Source organism: Octopus sinensis, linkage group LG3 (assembly GCF_006345805.1).
Source record: "Octopus sinensis linkage group LG3, ASM634580v1, whole genome shotgun sequence".
Lineage (NCBI taxonomy): Eukaryota > Metazoa > Mollusca > Cephalopoda > Octopoda > Octopodidae > Octopus > Octopus sinensis.
The window spans coordinates 45,655,984-45,680,263 of NC_042999.1; the positions used below are offsets into that span (position 1 = coordinate 45,655,984).

At 38.5% G+C, this 24,280-nt stretch overlaps 1 protein-coding gene and 1 long non-coding RNA gene across 2 annotated transcripts in view; both read left to right on the forward strand.

The window, feature by feature from the left end:
• The window catches only part of LOC115209444 (putative mediator of RNA polymerase II transcription subunit 26), a 581,370-nt gene that overhangs the window by 158,149 nt on the left and 398,941 nt on the right, over positions 1–24,280 (forward strand). The window lies entirely within an intron of this gene.
• Positions 3,811–11,249, forward strand: LOC118762440. Its single transcript, XR_004998192.1, has 3 exons — positions 3,811–3,836; positions 9,631–9,633; positions 11,118–11,249. It is a non-coding gene; the product is annotated as an uncharacterized LOC118762440 (long non-coding RNA).

Sequence of the window (24,280 nt, forward strand, 5' to 3'; positions counted from 1 at the left end):
CCAAGTAGGGGCTGTATAACATTGGCTTTATTCTCTTTTATTTTGTTTTCCTTTTTATTGAACCGATTCTCACCAATGTAGACCACTTGTTATCGCTATGATTTTTACAGTTTTGAGGTTGTTTATTGTGAGAAATTAATGGATATTTGATATGGCAGTAAGCAGTTTCTGGTTTAGACATTAAGAGTAGTGTTATGAAATCACTAACATATTATATTGCTAAGTTTTGTATACAGCTGGCAACAGGGTAGGGGAGTGGGGGAGGTTCAATTGAAGACATATTTGTCTGTTTATTATTACTATTACTACTACTACTACTATTCTTATTCCTATTATTATTATTATTATTATTATTATTATTATTATTATCCTTATTGTTGTTATTATTATTATTATTATTATTATTATCACTGAGAAATCAAAGTGCATGGACATTTATGTTCATACAATGAATCATTGATATTTTGTTTGTTTGCTGCTGTTGGATCTGTACTGTTAATAACAAATGAATATGTCATTTATCTGATTTTATTAATATTGTTGAGTCAGACTCTTTTGATAAATAGGTGTTGTTTAGTTAAAGTATGAGCTATATTTATTATTATTGTTGTTGTCGTCATCATCATCATCATTATTATTATTATCATTATTATTATTATTATTATTATTATTATTATTATCATTATTCAGTAGTTTTATTTTTATAGCGTGCTTTCACTTCACTACCGAGCGCAGCTCTGTGTGCCTTGGGTATGTGCTGTGATTTGTTGTGATGCTCTGATGGTTATTGTGTGGAAAGTGTTCTGCGTAGGATGTGTGCAGTGCCTAGTAGTGCAATTTTCTGTATGTTATATGTGTTTGTAAGTCCTGGTGTTTTTGTTATGTATTTGTCTGAATATTTTTTTATCATGCCTAATGCACCTACTATGATAGGAATTGTTTCTGTTTTCAGATTCCACATTCTAGTTACCTCTATTTCCAGGTCTTTGTATTTTGAGAGTTTCTCCATTTCTTTTAGAGACACGTCATCTGCCGGTATTGATACATCAATTAGAAAGCATTTTTTGTCTTCATGGTCTCTGACAACTATATCTGGTCTGTTGGCCTTAATTTCTCTATCTGTGTGTATCGGCATATCCCAGAGTATGGTTGCTTTCTCGTTTTCTGTGACCTTTTCTGGTGTGTGCCTATACCATCTTTTTTCTGTTGTTATTCCATAATGTTGGCATAGCTTCCAATGTATGTAGGTTCCAACTCTGTCATGTCTGTGAATATATTCCTTCTTAGCCAGGACTGGGCAGCTAGAGATAGCCAGGACTGGGCAGCTAGAGATTTATTATCATTATTATTATTATTATTATTATTATTATTATCATTATTATTATTATTATTATTATATTATTATTATTATCATATTATTATTATTATTATTATATCACTATTATTATTATCACTATTATTATTATCACTATTATTATTATCACTATTATTATTATTACTATTATTATCATCATTATTATTATTATTATTATTATTATTATTATTATTATTATAATATTTTATTTTGTTTATTTTTATTTATCAAAAATATTACAGTATACTTGTCTTACTTGTTCTCATTAGAATACCGTTTTGAAGTATAATTTCATATTATTTCTAGTATTGTATTCATAATATTCCTGTCAAAATATTTATTTCACAAATCTTCATGGTTATTATTGCTTATTTTAAACAGTTGATATTGTCTTGAGCAACTTAAACATGTTTTAGCTTTTGTTATTACTTTCTATGTTTTCCCCCCTTCTTATTCTAGAGGAAACTATGTACATTTTTACATATTCCTGTTGGTATTACTTAATTTCTTTGATTCCACAGTCCAGCATCTGCTAGGAGCATATTTATGTAACCTATTGATGTTTTAAACAAATATTGGCAGCTGCTGTTCATCATAAATGTAAGCTCCTGTTCAGACAAGTCTGTGTTTGGTTTCTATTTCCAGTTATTATTTTATTTCGTACTGTTAGCCTTTCTGAACGGTATGGATGTCCTGTGAACATGTTTCCCACTACCCCATCACAGTAAATGTGAGGACTTGTGCCTTTGTAAGAAATCAATATTTCACTAAATCTTCACTAACATTTATCAGAAACTCTGCCAACACTTGAAGGAATTAGTTACTATAATAATCCTACTCCAATTATAAAATGTTAAGCCAGCAAGTTTATATGGTGTTGGTAAATGTTAACAGTTAGAATAAGGCAATGATAATATTGACTAAATTTATTGAATTAGAAGTATAAAGTGTTGCCGTTGAGAAATTCTGATACTGGAATCGACTGAATTTCTACAACTCTGCTTTATGATTATGATTGCTAATAAATCTAACAAATCTTGTGTAATTATATTAGTTCCAGAAGTTTACTCTATTTCTAAGGAATCTTATTGAAATTTTAAGAGAAATTCTAAAATAAAATCAAAAGTAAATAAATTTTGAGAATTGAAAAAAAAAAAAAACCAAAAACAAATGGATATAATAATGAGATTAGATGGTCTCATTTATGGCAATTTTTTTTTTTAAGGTGATTGCCATTGCCATCCATCAACTGTGACATATGATTCAGTTCTGATGTCTGATAACATTTCTGCAGAAGCTGAATGTATTATCTAGTGTTAAAAATAATGCGAATTTGAAGCTTTGAGAAATGATACCTGTTTATTTTTACACTGCTATTCTGGATACAGTAATTTTTTCAGCAGTTAGGTAGGAATTATAAAACCATGTGTTGTGCCAGAATGCAGTGTAAGAAGATTCCAAAATTTACTGAGAATACATTTGTAATTTTAATAACTCACTTGATTAGATTAAAGGCTACGTTGTTGCAAGGAAGCACATGTTGATGCAAAAATTTCAATCAAAATGCATGGAAGGTGCAGTGTATGAGGGGTATATGAATGAGGGGAGAAATAAGTAATGGAAGAAGGGAAGAAAGAAGAGAAAGAAATGATATAGTAGTTTTAGCTTAATCACAGAATTCAATAATGGACTTGGCATTTTAAGAGAAGAGAAATTGGAAGGGAGAGGATGAGGAAATAGTTTTGGTCATGGGGGAGAGGGGGGGGCAAAAGAAAGTATGTATGACTAGTAAAGCAAAGTTTAAGCATGGTTAGTGGTTTTATGGTCAAAAGGCATAAATTGATACAAGAAAAAGAACAAAAGAAGAAAAGAAACGAATGAAGTGGTGAAGATGTATGCTGGCGTATGTATTTGTATGTTTATGGGTGGAGGGGATTGGAGGGGCAGGGAGTAGAAATATAAGGAGAGAAGAATATTTTAGTTAAGTAAGTAAAAATATGGATAGAAAATTGTAATTGACGATTAAGGAATTAGAAGGGCATATGGCATAGTGGTTAAGAGCGTGCGCTACTAACCCCAAGATTCCGAGTTCGATTCTAAGCGATGGTGGTGGTACTGGTGATGGTGATGGTTGAAAACAATCAACAGAGAGAGAGAGAGAAAGAAAGAAGTTAGACAGAAAAAGACAATTGTACTGACCTCACTGGAATGGGAAGATAAAAAATGTTGTTTATCATGAAGCTTTGCAATAAGTTCCAAGTCCACAAATTAAATCATTGTTTTGACGAAAATTGTTCATTGCTTGAAAATATTTGTCAAATTTAATAAAATTTAATATGTACTCAATGCCTGAAGTGTCATTATTGGGCTCAAGACCCAATGAAGAGCCCTCCACAGGAGCTAGCTTAAAAGTCGCCTGTTAGGGTAGATTTTAAGCTAGTATATGTGTGTAATATATATATATATGTGTGTGTGTGTGTATGTGTGTGTGTGTGTATGTGTTTGTGTGTGTGTGTGTGTGTGTGTTTTATGTGTATATATATATATATATATATATACTAGTAGCTAAGCCCAGTTTCACCTGGTTGGTTTGGATGATGTGGCTGTAAAACCTGCTCTAAGCACTTGACTTGTTCGGGCACGCTTACGTTACAAAACAATTTTAGAATAACTTTTTTTCCTGTCAAAGCGTTAAAAATAACTGACCAACAAAAAAAAAAGACCAACGAAGATTCAACCAAATCAAAAAATAAACCCAAATACTAAATGGACAAAGATGAACCATCCCACTTCCATTGCATGCACACATGCACACACACACACACACACGCATGCACATACACACACACACACACATGCAGACACACTCACATTCACATAACCTCCTTTTACATACACACACATATATTCACACAGAGTTGAAACGCTCACCCCTTCCTTTCTCATTCATAAACACAAGAGTATTATTGTAGTAGATTATCTCGGTCACCATGGGAGCTATGGAAAATAGAAAGCCCAGCATCACCACTGGATCATTCTACACATCTGTGTAATTTTTTGTGCAATTCCATCCAGCCGTTTGACAGTGAATCCCAAGACAAGACAGAATCGCCTACATCAAATTTATATGTATAGATATAATAAGAGATGCAGCAATGTCAAAGGAAGGCTAACTAGGAAGATGGTTTTTGTATGTGGCAGATGCTCAGGAACAATAAACACTGAAAATGCTCTGAGACCAACTTCCGTCACTTTCCAGGGAGAAAAACTAGAAATAGTTGATAGTTTCCGTTACCTAGGTGACCAAGTCAGCAGCGGGGGCGGGTGTGCTGAAAGTGTAACTGCTAGAGTAAGAATAGCTTGGGCAAAGTTCAGAGAGCTCTTACCTCTGCTGGTGACAAAAGGCCTCTCGCACAGAGTGAAAGGCAGACTGTATGATGCGTGTGTACGAACAGCCATGCTACATGGCAGTGAAACATGGGCCGTGACTGCTGAGGATATGCGTAAGCTCGCTAGAAATGAAGCCAGTATGCTCCGATGGATGTGTAATGCCGGTACTCACACTCGGCAGAGTGTAAGTACCTTGAGAGAAAAGCTGGACCTAAGAAGCATCAGTTGTGGTGTGCAAGAGAGACGTTTGCGCTGGTATGGTCATGTGGCGAGAATGGATGAAGATAGTTGTGTGAAAAAGTGCCACACCCTAGCGGTTGAGGGAACCTGTGGAAGAGGCAGACCCAGGAAAACCTGGGACGAGGTGGTGAAGCACGACCTTCGAACTTTAGGTCTCACTGAGGAAATGACTAGAGACCGAGACCTCTGGAAGTGTGCTGTGCGCGAGAAGACCCGGCAGGACAAGTGAGTCCATAACCCGTGGCCTTCTACATGGGATGGAGCCAGCCTACGTATGCATACCTTCCCTTCTTGGGACACAAAACTCTACTTGTGAAGACGTGATGAGGCAAGTGAGGATCAGAATCGAAATCGATCAATGGAAATTGCGGATGTGCTACCAGTGCCGGTGGCATGTCAAAACTCTGCTTGTGAAGACCCGTTGAGGCAAGTGACGATCAGAATCGAAATCGATCAATGGAAATCAATCAATGGAAATTGCAGATGTGTTACCAGTGCCGGTGGCATGTAAGAGAACTTTCCGTTTCGCGACCGTTGCCAGCACCGCCCCGTTTCGTGTCCGTTGCCAGCCTCGCCTGGCCCTCGTGCCGGTGGCACATAAAAAGCACCATCCGTTCGTGGCCGTTTGCCAGCTCTGTCTGGCACCAGTGTGGGTGGCACGTAAAAAGCACCCACTACACTCACGGAGTGGTTGGCGTTAGGAAGGGCATCCAGCCGTAGAAACACTGCCAGATTTGACTGGGCCTGATGAAGCCTTCTGGCTTCACAGACCCCAGTAGAACCGTCCAACCCATGCTAGCATGGAAAACGGACGCTAAACGATGATGATGATGATGATGAGATATAATATTTTATAATTATATACATAATTATAACAAGGGGTCAGCTTTATGCCCCACCATGCACCGTAAGAAATAGATGCTAAAGTCCTTTTTACTACCTTAAAATCTCTGAGAATAACGCACTTTATTGTAGGCAAGCAAAAGAAAAATAATGAATCAATAACACTGATTAACTATGGAAGTGTTTCAAACTTAGAGTAAAAAATAATTTTACTTACTGTTACTCTTTTGCATAGTATTTTGTATAAGTTCACAAGTATTTCAAAATACATTAATTATATATGACGGATATTTGTCCTTCATTTTTTTTGGCTGATATACCTTCCAGCCTTTATCAGGTGTCTTGGGAAAATTTTGAACCTGGGTTCTCGTTCCTAAGGTATTTTTCGATGTTGTTATTATTATTATTATTATTATTATTATTATTATTATTATTCAGGTCACTGCCTGGAATCGAACTCAGAATCTTGGGGTTATGGCATATGGCATAGTGGTTAAGAACGCGGGCTACTAACCCCAAGATTCTGAGTTCAATTCCAGGCAGTGACCGGAATAATAATAATAATAATAATAATAATAATACCAACAACAACAACATTGAAAAATACCTTTGGAATGAGAACCCAGGTTTGAAATTTCCCTAAGACACCTGATGAAGGCTGGAGGGTATATCAGCCGAAACGTTGTGTTAACAAACAAGACGAGGACACATATCTGTCATATGTAAATAATGTAAATAATTCCTCATCTCTTAAATATAGAACTGTATTTCAAAATATTAGTTTAACACTTGGGAAGTCAGAAAGTCTGTTACGTTTCAAGCCTACGCTCTTTGACAGAAAGGAACACAGAAATAAAGAGGGAGAGAAGATAGAAAAAAAGGTTTAGATCTATCATGGTGAATGCTGGATATGTAAATATATATATATGTATGTGTTTATATATATGTATGTATATGTATATTTATATATATGTGTATATATGTGTGTGTGTATATATATATATATATATATATATATGTATGTATATATATATGCATATATGAATGTGTGTGTGTGTATATACACATGCATACATATATACATATATATGTGTGTATGTGTGTGTATATATATATATATATATATTCATATTGTTAAAGATTGCAACTTGAAAGATCATGGTATTGAAAGCTAATAAGCTTCAAGCATGTTTGCAACTAGTATTGATGACAAAGAGTGGACTATGTACATTAAAAAGAGTTTAATAAACTGTGTTATGTCCCATATAAAAATCAATGAAAATTTCAATAAGTTGACAGTTACTATACAACTTGGAGTTTAGCTGTGAAATTTGCCAAATATGCAACATATATGAAAGATATGTAGTCTTTATTTACTGTTTCCATTCCTTACGTTCTTGGATTATATATGTATATATATATATTTATATATATATAATCATATTTATGTATGTATCTCTGTGTGTTTTTGTGTCTCCTTGTCTTGTTGTGACATGATAGTTGTTCATATGTGTCATCATCATTTCAGTGGCGTTCTTCATCGTCGTTGTTGTCATCGTCGTCATCATCATCGTTTAACGTTTGCCTTCCATGCTGGCATGGATGTAACGGTTTGACAAGAGCCGGCCAGGCAGAAACCTGCACCTGACCTCTGTGAATGTTTTGGCAGGATTTTTTACAGCTGGATACCCTTCCAGACACCAACCACTTTACAGTGTGGCACCTGCATTGACAGGGTTACCAGGTACTTGGAAGACAAAAAAAAATCTCTTTGAGTGGGGATGGGACATTAAAGGAGGTGATCAGAGGATGAAAGCTTATAGCAAAGTAGAGAGACAGAAACAGGTGTCTTGCTGTAGAAGAAGTACAAGGTTATCTTGCTGGTGAGGGAGGGAGGGAGGGAGAGAGAGAGATAGGTAGATAGATAGATCAGGAATGAAGACAGAAACAGGTGTCTTGCTGTAGAAGTACAAGGTTATCTTGCCAGTGAGGGAGGGAGGGAGGGAGAGAGAGAGAGAGAGAGAGAGAGAGAGAGAGAGAGAGAGAGAGAGGGGTAGATAGATAGATCAGGAATGAAGACAGAAACAGGTGTGCCGCAGCAAAAGAAATACATGGTTATCCAACCTGAGAAAAGTGCAGGAGAAGGTGAGAGAGAGTGAGAGACAGCAGGATAGAGATGGTGGCAAAGTATTGGGCATACTCACAAGGGACAAGGATCAGAATATAAATGGGATGTTTGAGTAATGGAAGAGACGGTTTCAGTATCTTGCGTGAACATATCCTTCCATTTGGAAATGTTACGTTGCTTGGAAGTAAGTGAGGACTGGTGACACAAAGAACGTCAGGCTGTAAAAAAATCTGCCTCACCAGATTCTATCTGACTCTTGCAAGCATGGAAAATTCAATGTAAAAAAGATGATAATAATGGTGTTGCTGATAATATGTGTGTGTGTGTGAATGTTAGCATTTCATGGCTTCATCTGTCACTGTCTAAAAAAAAAACAAAAAAACACTGGCTTGATGTTTACATTCCTTGTTGATATTACAATCTGTTGATCTACATTTTCAAAAGCCATCATCATCATAATCATTTAATGTCTGTTTTCCATGCTGGCATGGGTTGGACAGTTTCACAGGAACTGGCAAGCTAGAAGACTGTGCCAGGCTCTGCTCTCTGCTTTGGTACAGTTTTTTGCAGCAGGATGCCATTCCTAATACAATAAAAACAAAAAAAAATCCCTTACTTGATAAGACTAGCAATAGGAATGTTATCCAAGGGAAGAATAAAGGCTGATACAGCTTGGCACAAATGACACTGCAACTCATTTCTACAGCTGAGTGAACTGGAGCAACATGAAATAAAGTGTCTTGCTTATATATATATATATATATATATATATATATATATATATATATATATACTCTTTACTCTTTTTACTCTTTTACCTGTTTCAGTAATTTGACTCTGGCCATGCTGGAGCACTGCCTTTAGTCGAGCAAATTGAGCCCAGGACTTATTCTTTGTAAGCCTAGTACTTATTATATCGGTCTCTTTTGCTGAACCGCTAAGTTACAGGGACGTAAACACACCAGCATCGGTTGTCAAGCAATTTTGGGGGGACAAACACAGACACACAAACATATACACACACACACATATATATATACATATATACAACAGGCTTCTTTCAGTTTTCGTTTACCAAATCCACTCACAAGGCTTTGGTTGGCTCGAGGCTATAGTAGAGGACACTTGCCCAAGGTGCCACGCAGTGGGACTGAACCCAGAACCATGTGGTTCATAAGTAAGCTACATATCACACAGCCACTCCTATGCCTATATATATATATATTATATATATATATATATATATATGATAAACATCTCTCAGTCTCTCTCTATCAAATTCCCTTGCAAGGCTTTGGTTGGATTGGGTCTATAGTAGACAGCACTTGTCCATTATGCCGAGTGATGAGACTGAACCCAGGACCATATGGTTGTGAAGCAAGTTACTTAACCACACAGCTATGCCTGCACTTACATAACCACTTTTGTGCTTTCACATCTGCTCCTGATGAAACTAAATACCATAAAGTACTTAACGTGGCTTTCTATCTTTGCGAACATCTCTAATTCCACTTTAGTTTAGATGTGATCTTGGAACATATTTTCCTTGGAGATTTGGTTAAAAAAAAACAACAAAAAAAACCCTCACAAAGCAATAAATAAAGCACTAAAAGATTTATCATTTCCTATGAATGTTACATTAAAAATGTTATTGTCGAAAAGCTTTATGGTCGAGGACGTGGGTTCATATTGTTAATACTTCGACATGTTTTGTGGCTTTGAACATTTCTTTGTGTTTTTGGCCAGACCTGTCATAGTCTTTCATCTTATTCTGAGCTTCACTTGTCATTTTTTTTTGTTTTGTTCTCCTTTTCTCATTCACTTATTGATATACAAGTGAAGTCGATGCAAGTATAGGAATTATGAACAATGTACATATATAAGTACAAGACTTATGAACTAATACAGTATGTAAAAGGATTAACTTATTTGATATTGATTATCACATTTGTTTTTTGTTGCTTTCTACTTCTCTTTCTTTTTTCAGTTTAGTTCATGTTATATCTATTGTAGTTAGATTTTTTTATTAAGTGTTATACTGTGCTTTCTAGTATGTTCTTTAAGAATCTTTTTATCTTTTGCTTGTTTCGGTCATTGAAGTTTCCTTCATTGAAGTGGGGCCACGCAAGGGCACTGTCTTTGAAAGCATTTATAGTTGAACAAATTGACCCCAGTGATTATTTTTTTCTATTTGTTGTTTTAAGTCTGTTACTTATTCTATCATTCCTTTTTGCTGAACTGTTAAGTTGCGGGGACAACACCAAACCAACACTGGTTGTCAAGTGGTTGGGGGACAGACACTAACAGAAAGGATCACACACATACTCATGCACAGCAAGCTTCTTTCAGTTTCCATCCACTAAATCCCCTCACAAGGGGATTAAAAACTGGCACTTATTCTTTTGGTATCTTTTGCCAAACTGCCACTTATTCCATCGGTGGAATATGTACTAGTCTTTAAAAACAAATAAGTAATGGGGTCGATTCATTCAACTGAAAATTCTTCAAGGTGGTGCCCCAGCATGGCCACACTCTAATGACTGAAACAATTAAAAGGAAAAAGTAAAAGATATGTAAATAATTATCATCATCATCATTTTAATGTTCACGTTTGCATGCTTGCATAGATTGGATGATAGGTTTTTGTAGGGACTATAACAGAAGATTCTTGCCCAGGATGCCACGCAATGGGACTGAACTCAAATCAAAGTGATTGGGAAGGAAGTTTCTTACCACACAGCCACACACTTTTCTTTCATTTACTTTATTGAATGTTCATTCATGAAAGAATATACATACACACAAATATTTGTAGTTGAACACACGAATATGTGTGTGCATAAGTAAATAAATATATATGAACATGTACCATGTGAATGATAATTTTATTTTCCATATATTTGTTTGAAGTATCACTGAATAATACCAAAATAAAATTACATCTGTGACAACAAAACCCAAATAACGTTTAAATGCACAAAATGCTTTCTTCCCTTGTCTGTTGGTGATTTGGTTAGGGGCTCCAGTACATATCTATCTTTTGGTAGCGGTGCAGTTTCTCTCTCTCTCAATCTTTTTTTTTTTGCACCATATATTTGGTTCTCATCCCCTCTTTCTCTAGGGTTTTTTTTAGTCATTTGCCCTAGCTACACTATCTACAAGGGTGAGTCAGAAAGTAATGTCATTTTGTTTAGGACAGGTATAATTACCAACACAGAACATGTATCATACATCAAAATGAAACTGGTCCTCTGTGGATCATATCCCTACTCCTCAACGTAGTCACCGTTTCTCTCAATAGCAATATTCCACCTTCGAATGCAAGCATGTATCCCTACCCTGTAAAATTCTGTTGACTGTTCTTTGAGCTACTTCTTCACTACAGTTTTCACTTCCTCATCACTAGACTATCATAGTCACTGGACTATCATCTCTTCGGCCCAATGAAAGAGGGTTTGAGAGGCAAACATTATTCCAGTAAAATTTATAAATTATACATTATAAACATGAATTAGTATACATCAATCATGTAAAATCAAGTATATGTCAAATACAGAATGTGAGATATAAGATTAAACATCAGAATAAAAATGTTTTTGACGTACTTGATTTTATATGATTGATATATATACTAATTCATATTTATAATGTATAATTTATAAATTTTAATTCTTAATATTACAAAGTACAATTTTTATTCTTAATTTTTAATTCTTAATTTTTAATCTTTAATGCTTAATTGTATTGCTTATTTTTAAAGGGATGTAAAATTCATCATCATCATCATCATCGTTTAGCGTCCGTTTTCCATGCTAGCATGGGTTGGACGGGTCAACTGGGGTCTGTGAAGCTGGAAGGCTTCGTCAGGCCCAGTCAGATCTGGCAGTGTTTCTACGGCTGGATGCCCTTCCTAACGCCAACCACTCCGCGAGTGTAGTGGGTGTTTTTTACGTGCCACCTGCACAGGTGCCAGACAGAGCTGGCGAACGGCCACGAACGGATGGTGCTTTTACGTGTCACCGGCACGGGGCCAGGCATTGCTGGCAACGGACACGAACGGACGGTGCTTTTACGTGTCACCGGCACGGGGGCCAGCCGAGGCTGGCAACGGACGTGAACGGATGGTGCTTTTACGTGCCACCGACACGGTTGCCAGACAGAGCTGGCAAACGGCCACGAGCGGACGGTGCTTTTACGTGTCACCGGCACGGGGGCCAGCCGAGGCTGGCAACGGACACGGACGGATGGTGCTTTTACGTGCCACCGACACGGGGCCAGACAGAGCTGGCAAACGGCCACGAACAGATGGTGCTTTTACGTGTCACCGGCACGGGGCCAGCCGAGGCTGGCAACGGACGCGAACAGATGGTGCTTTTACGTGCCACCGACACGGTTGCCAGACAGAGCTGGCAAACGGCCACGAGCGGACGGTGCTTTTATGTGTCACTGGCACGGGGGCCAGCCGAGGCTGGCAACGGACACGGACGGATGGTGCTTTTACGTGCCACCGACACGGGGCCAGACAGAGCTGGCAAACGGCCACGAACGGATGGTGCTTTTACGTGCCACCGACACGGGGCCAGACAGAGCTGGCCAACGGCCACGAACGGACGGTGCTTTTACGTGTCACCGGCACGGGGCCAGGCGAGGCTGGCAACGAACACGAACGGATGGTGCTTTTACGTGCCACCGACACGGGGCCAGGCAGAGCTGGCAAACGGCCATGAGCGAATGGTGCTTTTACGTATCACCGGCACGGGTGCCAGACGAGGCTGACAGCGGACACGAACAGATGGGTCACTTAACCCCTGCTTTCTGATATATGATTTGATTTTGATTGTTCTCACTGGTCTTGCCGGGTCTTCTCACGCACAACATACTTCCATAGGTCTCGGTCTCTGGTCATTTCCTTGGTGAGACCTAGAGTTCGAAGGTCGTGCTTCACCACCTCGACCCAGGTTTTCCTGGGTCTACCTCAACTGCCAGGGTGTGGCACTTTTTCACACACCTATCTTCATCCATTCTCACCACATGACCATACCAGCGCAATCGTCTCTCTTGCACACAACATCTGATTCCTCTTAGGTCCAACTTTTCTCTCAAGGTACTTACACTCTGTCGACTATGAACACTGACATTACACATCCAACGGAGCATACTAGCTTCATTTCTCGCGAGCTTACGCATGTCCTCAGCAGTCACGGCCCATGTTTCACTGCCATGTAGCATGGCTGTTCGTACACATGCATCATACAGTCTGCCTTTTACTCTGAGCGAGAGGCCTTTAGTCACCAACAGAGGTAAGAGCTCCCTAAACTTTGCCCAGGCTATTCTTACTCTAGCCGTTACACTTTCAGCACACCCACCCCCACTACTGACTTGGTCGCCAAGATAACGGAAGCTATCAACTACTTCTAGTTTTTCCCCCTGGAAAGTGACGGAAGTTGTTTTCTGCAGATTTTCAGAGGTTAATGCTCCCGAGCATCTGCCACATACAAAAACCATCTTCCTAGTTAGCCTTCCTATGACATTGCTGCACCTCTTATGTGTCCATAGCTTACACTTGGTGCATCTTATAGAGTTTCTACCTACACCTTTTCTACAGATCGAGCAGGGCCATCTACCTGAAGGCGTTTGTGATTTGTCTACCTTCCTACTTATTACAACCTATTAGCTAGGTTGACTCTAAGGCCCTTCGATTCTAAACCATGCTTCCACACCTGAAACTTCTTCTCCAGTTCTGATAATGACTCAGCAATTAGAGCAAGGTCATCAGCATAGAGGAGCTCCCAGGGGCATCCTGTCTTGAATTCCTCCGTTATTGCCTGGAGGACTATGATAAATAGGAGGGGACTGAGCCTTGGTGGACCCCTACCTCTACCCGGAATTCTTCACTGTACTCATTTCCAACCCTCACCTTACTAGCAGCGTCCCTGTACATGGCTTGCACAGCTCTCACTAACCATTCTTCTATTCCTAGTTTCCTCATTGACCACCATATGAGGGATCGGGGGACCCTGTCGAAGGCTTTCTCCATGTCAACAAAAGCCAGGTACAGGGCCTTATCTTTGGCTAGGTATTTCTCCTGCAGCTGCCTTACCAGGAATATAGCATCAGTGGTACTTTTCCCTGGCACAAAACCAAACTGCATCTCATCTAAACTAACTCTCTCTCTAATTAGTTGGCTTATGACCCTTAGATATATGACCCTTAGATATAAAATTAGATATATAATATTTTGAAATAGAACCTGAAGATGTGTTGGAATAATTGTAAACCTGACGATTGCATATAGATATTTATATATGTATATATATGGGTATACAGTTGTGTATGTGTATATATATTGTAATCTTCCAATACTGAAACACATTTAGTTCCTTCATATTTAATAAATATAAGTATTAACTAAAGTAGGATATAATTAACGAAGTATATTATATACCCTGCTGGTAATTTTGATAATATCCTTTAAGTATTATTTCGTGATGTGCAAACTGATACTATGAGTTTATTATCAGATATACTTATTAGGTTATTTTTGTATTATCTGAAATAGGATACCTGCATATCGATTAATCCCCCAAAATTGAATTATACATATACATACATACATACATACATACATACATACATACATACATACATACATACATACATACATATATGTATATGTATATATATATATATATATATATATATATATAATATATATATATAAATATATCTCTTATATATATGTATATGTATATATATATACATAAATATATCTCTTATATATATGTATATGTATATATATATACATAAATATATCTCTTATATATATGCATATGTATATATATATACATAAATATATCTCTTATATATATGTATATATATATATATATATATAAATATATCTCTTATATATGTATATATATATATATATATATATACATAAATATATCTCTTATATATATGTATATGTATATACATAAATATATCTCTTATATATATGCATATGTATATATATATACATAAATATATCTCTTATATATATGTATATATATATACATCAATATATCTCTTATATATATGTATATATATATACATAAATATATCTCTTATATATATGTATATATATATATATATATATATATATATATATATTATATATCAATAGCTGACCATGTACGGGCCAAAAGAGAGCACGGACATGCAGCCTACAAGAAACCCTCAAAATCTTTCCAGCTTGAACTACCATAAGGCAAACTGGAAACAAATTGAGAAAGAGATCCTCAAACAAAACTGGCCTAAATGTCTCTCCTCGCCAGACATCGACGTGAAACTTCAACAATTCATGTCTGTAATGCAAGCCATATGCTACAAATGTGTCCCAGAGAGAAAGGCCACTGTACACAAGAACAAAATCCCCAGAGAGAGGAAAATTTTAATGAGACGGTGTACGAAATTTTCAAATCGCCTAAACAAACAGATTGAAAGCAGTGAAAAGTCCCGCCTAAAAATAAAACTGTTGGAAATCGAAAAATGTCTGCAACTCTCCCATGAAAAAGAAAGAGCAGACAAAGAAGCCTGGGCTATAGAAAACATAAAATCTAACCCCAGAGCTTTCTACAGGTATGCCAAAGAAACAGCTACAGTGCACTGTAGAATAGGGCCACTCCTCGAAAAGGATGGCACACTTACAGGAAAACCAATGAGGGTAAGTGAAATACTGAATGAGCAATTCAAGAGTGTTTTCACTCCACCCCTTGGGCATCTCCAAATCACCAATCCAACTGACTTTTTTACCACTGCAGATATAAAATCAGAGGCGGCGACGATAGATTACATCGATATAAAGGAAGACGATGTAACCAAGGCTATAGATGAAATGAAAACAGACTCAGCTACTGGCCCCGATGGATTCCCGGCAATCCTCCTAAAAGCATGTAAGAGAGTCCTAGCAAGACCACTGCAGTTCCTCTTTCAGAGCTTCCTTGCAGCTGGCAAACTTCCAGGAAAACTGAAGGAAGGTAAAATATGCCCCATTCATAAAGGAGGTAGCAGAGCGGAAGCCAAGAACTATAGACCTATCTCTCTGACCTCACACATCAGCAAGGTCATGGAACGAATAGTCAGAAGGAAGCTGATCACCTTCCTTGAAGAGAATGACTTGCTGCCCGACACCCAACATGGTTTCCGACCAGGGAGAAGCTGTTTAACTCAGCTCCTACAACACTATGACTGGGTGCTGAAACGGCTGCTCAACCACTCAAATGTGGAAGTGATATATCTCGACTTTGCAAAGGCCTTTGATAAAGTCGATCATGGAATGATATGTCACAAACTGCGTGATCTCAACATAGTTGGAAAACTGGGAGAATGGCTTCATGACTTTCTGAAGGATAGAAGTCAGGTGGTAGTAGCCAATGGGGCCACCTCCATTAACACACAAATAGTGAGCGGTGTTCCGCAGGGCACTGTTCTGGGACCACTACTGTTCATAATGGCCCTCTCAGACATGCCCTCAGCCACGCAGAGAGCCACGATCACAAGTTATGCAGATGATACAAAAGTTTCACAGGCAATACAGAACCCTGAGGACACTAAACACCTGCAATGTGAGCTGGACGAAATATACAAGTGGGCTGAAAAGAATAGCATGCAGTTCAATGCTGGAAAGTTTCAAGCTTTATACTATCAGCATGCAAAACTGAATGCAATACCCAATGAATACACTGGACCCGGAGGGATTGCAATCCCAGAGGCACAATCAGTGCGTGACCTGGGTATTCACATGAGTGATGACGCGACCTTTCATGTACATGTTGCTAAACTGACAATGAAATGTAGACGGCTGGCTGGATGGATTCTTAGAACCTTTAGAACAAGAGAACAAGAAACCATGATGGTCCTCTGGAAGACACTTGTCCTAAGCCACTTTGACTATTGCTCTCAGCTATGGTCACCATCCAGTGTCAAGTTGATCACAGAACTTGAGGCGATCCAACGAAGCTACACAAAGAAGATAGCCTCTATGCAGAATGTAAGCTACTGGGAAAGACTCAAGGGATTAAAATTATATTCCCTGGAGCGTAGGCGGGAAAGATATGCCATAATATACATCTGGAAGATCCTGGAGGGAAGTGTCCTGAACTTTGGCATCGAGAGTTACGCAAATGCCAGAACTGGGCGCCACTGCGTGGTGCCTAGGACTCCAAACCTGCCATCAAGATGTAGGACAAGATTCTGTGATAGCCTGGGCTTCCGAGGCCCACAGCTCTTCAATATCCTCCCGAAGAACCTGAGAGACCTGCATGGGGTGGATACAGATGTCTTTAAAATGAAGCTGGATCTCTTCCTGTCAGGTGTCCCAGATGAACCAACTTCACGGCAGGAGGGGCAGATGAGGGCAGCTGCATCGAACTCTCTCATGCACCAAATAGCAGTTGCTAGAAAGCCTCCATGAAGTGAAACCAAGTAGCAACACCAAATGGCGGTGCCCCAGCATGGCCACAGCTCATAAGCTGAAACTAGAATCAATCAATCAATCAATCAATCTTATATATATATATATATATATATATATCTTATATATATATATATATATATATATATATATATATAGTGCCTGTGGCACACAAGAATCCATCAGTGCTGTAGTCAGTGCGGTGGGCACATGACAAACACCATCCGATCGTGGCCGTTCGCCAGGCTCATCTAGCACCTGTGTCGGTGGCACATAAAAACACCATCCGAAGACCCGGCAAGACTAGTCAGGCCATAACCCATGGACCCTACCTGGGACGTAGTCAGTCCACCTGTGCATACCTTCCTTCTTGTGACACTTGTGAAGACCTGTTGAGGCAAGTGAAAATCAAAACAAATCAAAATAGATGAACATCAATGGAATTTGTATCTTTGTGGTACCAGTGCCGGTGGCACGTGGCACACAAGAAAACCATCCGAACGTGGCCGTAGCCAGTACCGCATCGACTGGCCTCCGTGCTGTGGGCACGTAACAAGCACCATCCGATCGTGGCGTTTGCCAGCCTCATCTGGCACCTGTGTCGGTGGCACATAAAAACACCATCTGAGCGTGGCCGTCTGCCAGCCTCGTCTGGCACCTGTGTCGGTGGCACATAAAAGACACCATCCGAGCGTGGCCGTTTGCCAGCCTCGTCTGGCACCTGTGTCGGTGGCACATAAAATCACCCACTACACTCTCGGAGTGGTTGGCGTTAGGAAGGGCATCCAGCTGTAGAAACACTGCCAGATCTGACTGGACTGGTGCAGCTTTCGGGCTCCCCAGACCCCAGTTGAACCGTCCAACCCATGCTAGCATGGAAAGCGGACGTTAAACGATGATGATGATGATGATGATACACACACATGCACACAAACATATATATGATGGGCTTCTTTCAGTTTTCCCAGCCAAATCCACTTGTAAGAGTTAGGCTGGTCTGCAACTACAGTACAACTTTCCCAAGATGCTATGCAATAAGACGGAACTCTAAAAACCATGTATATGGGAAGCAAACTTCTCAATCACAGAGCCATGTCTGTGTGTACACGTGTGTATTTGTGTGTATACATGTGTGTGTTTGTATGTGCATATACATGTGTGTGTATTGCTAAAGATCCACTCTGCCACTAAGCCATGTTTTTAGTGCCATATGCTGTCTTATAGACCAAGAGAAACAAATGCATGACTGCAAAATGTTAAGATTTCTATAAATGAATACAAAAATCCTTATTACTGTATGTAATTGAGTTTACAATTTCTTGTGTTTTTACAACCAGGAATACACAGACACACACACACACACACACTTGGACATACACTTGTATTGATTTTGTTTTTGACAACAGATTACTGTAAGTTATTTTGGATACACCTTAGCTTTAAACAAGTAATAAATTGGTAAATCTGAATAATAAAATTCATCATGATAATGACTTTCTTAAAAACACAGAATAAAACCAATAGTGATCAGCCAGAGAAAATATCATGTCAGACAGCTATCAAATATTATTATGATAAATCTTATGAAACTAAGTGAGAAAATAGGCCGGGAGCTTCTTTCATTTTTACAACTCAATTGAAAGAAGGAAACTTCTCAAAAGATATATATTAATGTAATATAAAGCTATATATGTACGTCTATGTGTATGTGTTTATGCACATCTGTGTGTGTGTTTGCATACTTGTATATACACATAAATAAATACATACATGCATACACACACACATATTTGTGGAGTTTTGGATATTATAGACTGATCGTAATAGTTGTATTTGCTGTTAATTTTTATAGATGTTCAATAGCTCCAGCCATTGCTGACAGAGTAGACTGCATCATGGAATGGTATGTTGGTGGTAATGTTTGAGCCCCAAATTGAAGGCGTTCTGGCCATGACTGTCCTCTCTTTTCGAACATGCATTGTCTTAGGTAACATTATCTCATAAGAGATAAGGTCCTTCTTTAAAAAACGAAAAAAGAAAAAATTCCTCCTCCTCCTCCTCATCATCATCATCGTTTAATGTCCGCTTTCCCTGCTAGCATGTGTTGGACGATTTGACTGAGGTCTGGCGAACCAGATGGCTGCACCAGACTCCAATCTGATCTGGCAGAGTTTCTACAGCTAGATGCCCTTCCTAACACCAACCACTCCGAGAGTGTAGTGGGTGCTTTTACGTGCCACTGGCACGAGGGCCAGTCAGGCGGTACTGGCAGCAGCCACGCTTAATGGTGCTTTTTATGTGCCACCTGCACAGGAGCCAGTCCAGCAGCACTGGCAACGACATCGTTTGAATGTTTTTTCATGTGCCACCAGCACAAGTGCCAGTAAGGCGACGTAGGTAACGATTACAAAAGAAAAAATTATAATTTGCAAAAGATGTGACTGCTATTTCTAGCTGCTCACATGATCACATAAAGGCTCTTTCCTTTGCCCATTTTGATATAGCTGTTGTAGGTCATACTCTACCTTTCTAACTATGACTGTTTCCTGTCTTTTGGGTTAGCTTTCCTTTCCCTCCAGCAATTTGGACTTTTGTCATATATTGTTATTGTTGTTATTGTGTTACCACAAATCACCTCTGATAATGCAGGTGCATGGCTCACAAATGGTTTGGTGATTGACTAGGAGTGTTCGTGAGGCTTCTAGTTGCTGCACATTAGCTTGACCTGCAAGAAATAGCTGTCAAACCTCTTTCAAAAATGGATCAATATACAAGATGAATATAAATGTAACATCTCAGAAGAGATGGAATGATGGTTGGTTGTAAGTACTGAGTGTTCTGGTTAAATTTAACAGTTTGCACAAAAGAGAAAGAGAACACTGTGACCCATCCAAAGATGAAAGTATTTTAGAATATCATCTGAGGCAATGAGAGGTGATCAACACCTTTGGGGATTTGCTATGCTTGAGGAGACACATGAAGCCAAATGAAATCGTAATTGGAATGGTTGGCATTAGGAAGGGCATCCAACCATAGAAACCAAGCCAAATCAGACTAGAGTCCAATACAGCTCTTTGGCTTACCAGTCTCAGTCAAACCATTTAAACCATGCCAGCAATGAAAACAGATGCTAATTGATAATGATGGTCAGCTATATTATGGCTGAGAGATACCTGTTTCTTTTTCAGTTGCACCCAACACGTGATAATCCATGGTACTGCATTTGGGGGAAATTAGGAGGCCAGAAATTGGGACTGTTAAAGTTGTAGAAATTCTCTGACAACCATTTGTGACACTTCCTGGAGTATGGCAGTAGAAGACACTTGCCCAAGGTGCCACGCAGTGGGACTGAACTTGGAACCATGTGGTTCGTAAGCAAGCTACTTACCACACAGCCACTCTTATGCCTATATCTTTATTTACCTAGTTGTGATCACCATTTCCCTTTTTAATTGTGTTTTTTTTTTTCCCTCCCAGTAGTGTTTAAAATTTGTAACCTGTACTAAATTGGTTTTCAATTATATGTTACCTGGAAAGGAGCAAGCTGAGAGCATCATTAACATTCTGGGCAAAATGATTAGCAGCATTTTGTCTACCTATGTTCTGAGTTCAAATTCTGTTAAGATCGACTTTACCTTTCATCCTTTCGGGGTCGATAAAATAAGTACCAGTTAATTACTAGGGTTGATGTAACTGACTTACCCAACCTCTGAAATTGCTGGCCTTGTGCCAAAATTTGAAACTGATTATATGCTACTTTTCATCTTTTGTTTGAGCAAATAATGGAATGCTTAGCGACGTCTACAACACTATCAAGTCCAACATTTGGAATTTTGTTTCCAGTTTTCAAGTATTTAGGTATCATTTTGTTTTCTTTTACTTGTTTCAGTCATTGGACTGCAATCATGGTGGGGCACAACCTTGAAAAGTTTTAGTCAAGCAAATTGCCTCCCAGTATCTGGGTTTTTTTTTTTTCGTTTCAAGTCTGGTACCTATTTTATTGGTCACTTTTACCAAACTCCTAAGTTACAGGGATGTAAACAAACCAAAACCTGCAGTGGAGGGGACACACATACACACACACACACACACACAGACACTCACATGCATTGACATACATACATATATATGGTGGCTGCCCCCTTGTTATCGAGTATGGGCTTTGCACGAAGCTTAATCCATGTTGCTATCGTGCAATGCCTGTGCAAGAAAGTGAGGAAAGGCTGTGTACAGAGTCAGTCCCACTCACTAAGCAACAGCAGCCATAATCCGAAAAGAAGAACAAGTCAACATCATCGGTAACCACTGAGCCGCAGGTTTTATACACATATATATATATATACACACACACACACATACATACACTTACACATACACATTTATATGCACACACAAACATCAAGCTTCCACTTAAGTTTCTATCCACCAAATTCACTCACAAGGTTTTAGTTGACCTAGGGCTACAGTAGGAGACATCATTTGCCCAATGTGGCATTTGCCCATGCAGTGGGATTGGACCTAAAACCATGTGCTTGCAAAGTGAACTTCCTAACCACACAGCCATGCTAGGTAGCATTAAAAAGAAAAGAAAAAAATGCTTGTATTGAAGAAGAGTAAATTACTTTTTAATTTTTATATTGGATTTCCTTAAAATCACATACAAAACCTTTTACCTACTTTTTTCAATATTCCGCAAAATCTCTATTTGTGTCTTAGCTTTCAGGCATGTTACAACTGAAAATATGCATTACTCCCTTATTATTGAATAGTTAGCATTAAGAAATGATACATGCAGCTAAAAAAAATAAATGGTTGAATAAATAAATAAAACCAAACAAAATTTATGAGACACACCTAGATTTTATTGAGGCACAGTTTACCGTGACATTAGATTAAGGAACATCTAACTATAAAAGTGTAATTTCAAACATCACTGCAATAACCATTTCACCATGCCCCATGCTTCTGGGCACAGCTCCTTATTTTATTAGCATTAAGTTAATCAAGCAGTAAAATGGCTTCTTCATAGTTGAATGCTCAACACTGCAAAGAAAAACCTGTTATCTTTAAAGACAATTCATATCTAAATATGTAGGAAGCTCCGTCTTAAAACACCTAGTCCATATCAACGTAGATGACAAAATATATATCATTATCATCAGCTTTCTTACCTTTGTCATCACCATCTTCAGAAATTGACTTGCTAGAAATAACAACCAAATCTTTCTCTCTAAATGAGACTTAAAAAATATCAGGCTTAAAAAATGCGTATTGGGGTTACTTTGTTTGACTAAAACTCTTCAAGGCTGTCCTCCCGCCTGGCCACAGTCCAGTGACTGAAACAGATAAAAGGTGGAGATATTTTCAAAATCAATTGGACCGAAGGCAGTGTATTCTAGCACTTGTTTCAGCCATTTGACTGTAGCCATGCTGTAGCACCGCCTTTAGCTGAGCAAATCGACCCCAGGACGTACTCTTTGTAAGCCTAGTACTTATTCTATCGGACTCTTTTGCTGAACTGCTAAGTTACTGGGATGAAAACACACCAGCATCAGTTGTCAAGTGATGTGGGGGGACAAACACAGACACACAAACATACATACACACACACACACACACACACACACATATATATATATATATATATGTACAAAATAAGAAAATGGAGAAATACATCTAAATCAATTATCAACTACCAGATAATACCCAATCACATAATTTATTAAACCACTACATATGAACATTAAGGTCAAACATATTAATATAGAACAAAACAGTGTACATGAAGGAGTAATATGGTACAATAAGTACGGTATGTATAAGAGAATATAAAAATATAAATATAAATATAAACTACATCTTACAGCTGTTTCAGCCATGCAGATATGAGTGTCTCATTTTCCTCATATTAGCCATGTGTGATAGGTCAATATGTAGTTATAAATGAGACACTTACAAAAATATCCCAAGGCCTCTTCGGAGATTATGAAATACAACCTAAATTAAATATGAATATCAGAGTAGGTACATACTTTGATCTGCAGTCTCAGTTACAGTTCATTTGGGCTCCAGCTTTTGTGTGAGGTAATATTACACACACACAACAGATCTTATCTATTATTTTCCTGCATAGGCATAGAAGTGGCTGTGTGGTAAGTAGCTTGCCTACGACCCACATGGTTCCGGGTTCAGTCCCACTGCATGGCACCTTGGGCAAGTGTCTTCTACTGTAGCTTCGGGCTGACCAAAGTCTTGTGAGTGGATTTGGTAGATGGAAACTGAAAGAAGCCAGTCATATATATATATGTATGTGCGTGTGTATGTGTTTGTCCCCACCAACATCGCTTGACAACTGATGATGGGGTGTTTATGTCCGCTAACATAGCAGTTCGGCAAATGAGACCGATAGAATAAGTACTAGGCTTACAAAGAAAAAGTCCTGGGGTCGATTTGCTCGACTAAAGGTGGTGCTCCAGCATGGCCACAGTCAAATTACTGAAACAAGTAAAAGAGTAAAAGAGTATAGCATTCACTAACCTTCCTTGTTCATTAGTCGTATCTCTTTATTTTTTTATACTTTTATCTTTTAGTCAGGTAAGAAGACAGTGCACATGATCATTTGAAGTTGGTGGAAAGTAGGTGGGGTGTGGAGAGGGAGGATGCCACTGAAGGTAGTGAAGGTGCCAAGTGGTGGTATTTAAGAAGGTAATGGATTTAAGTCTGACACCATTCAAATTGATCATGGCAAAACTTTGAACTCAAAAATGCAATGTGCTGGAACAAATGCTGCAATGCATCTGACCTGACTGTTTTACTGTCCTGTCAATCTGTTACTTTGGATTGCTCCTTTGTATCAATCCCTGAAAGGATGAAA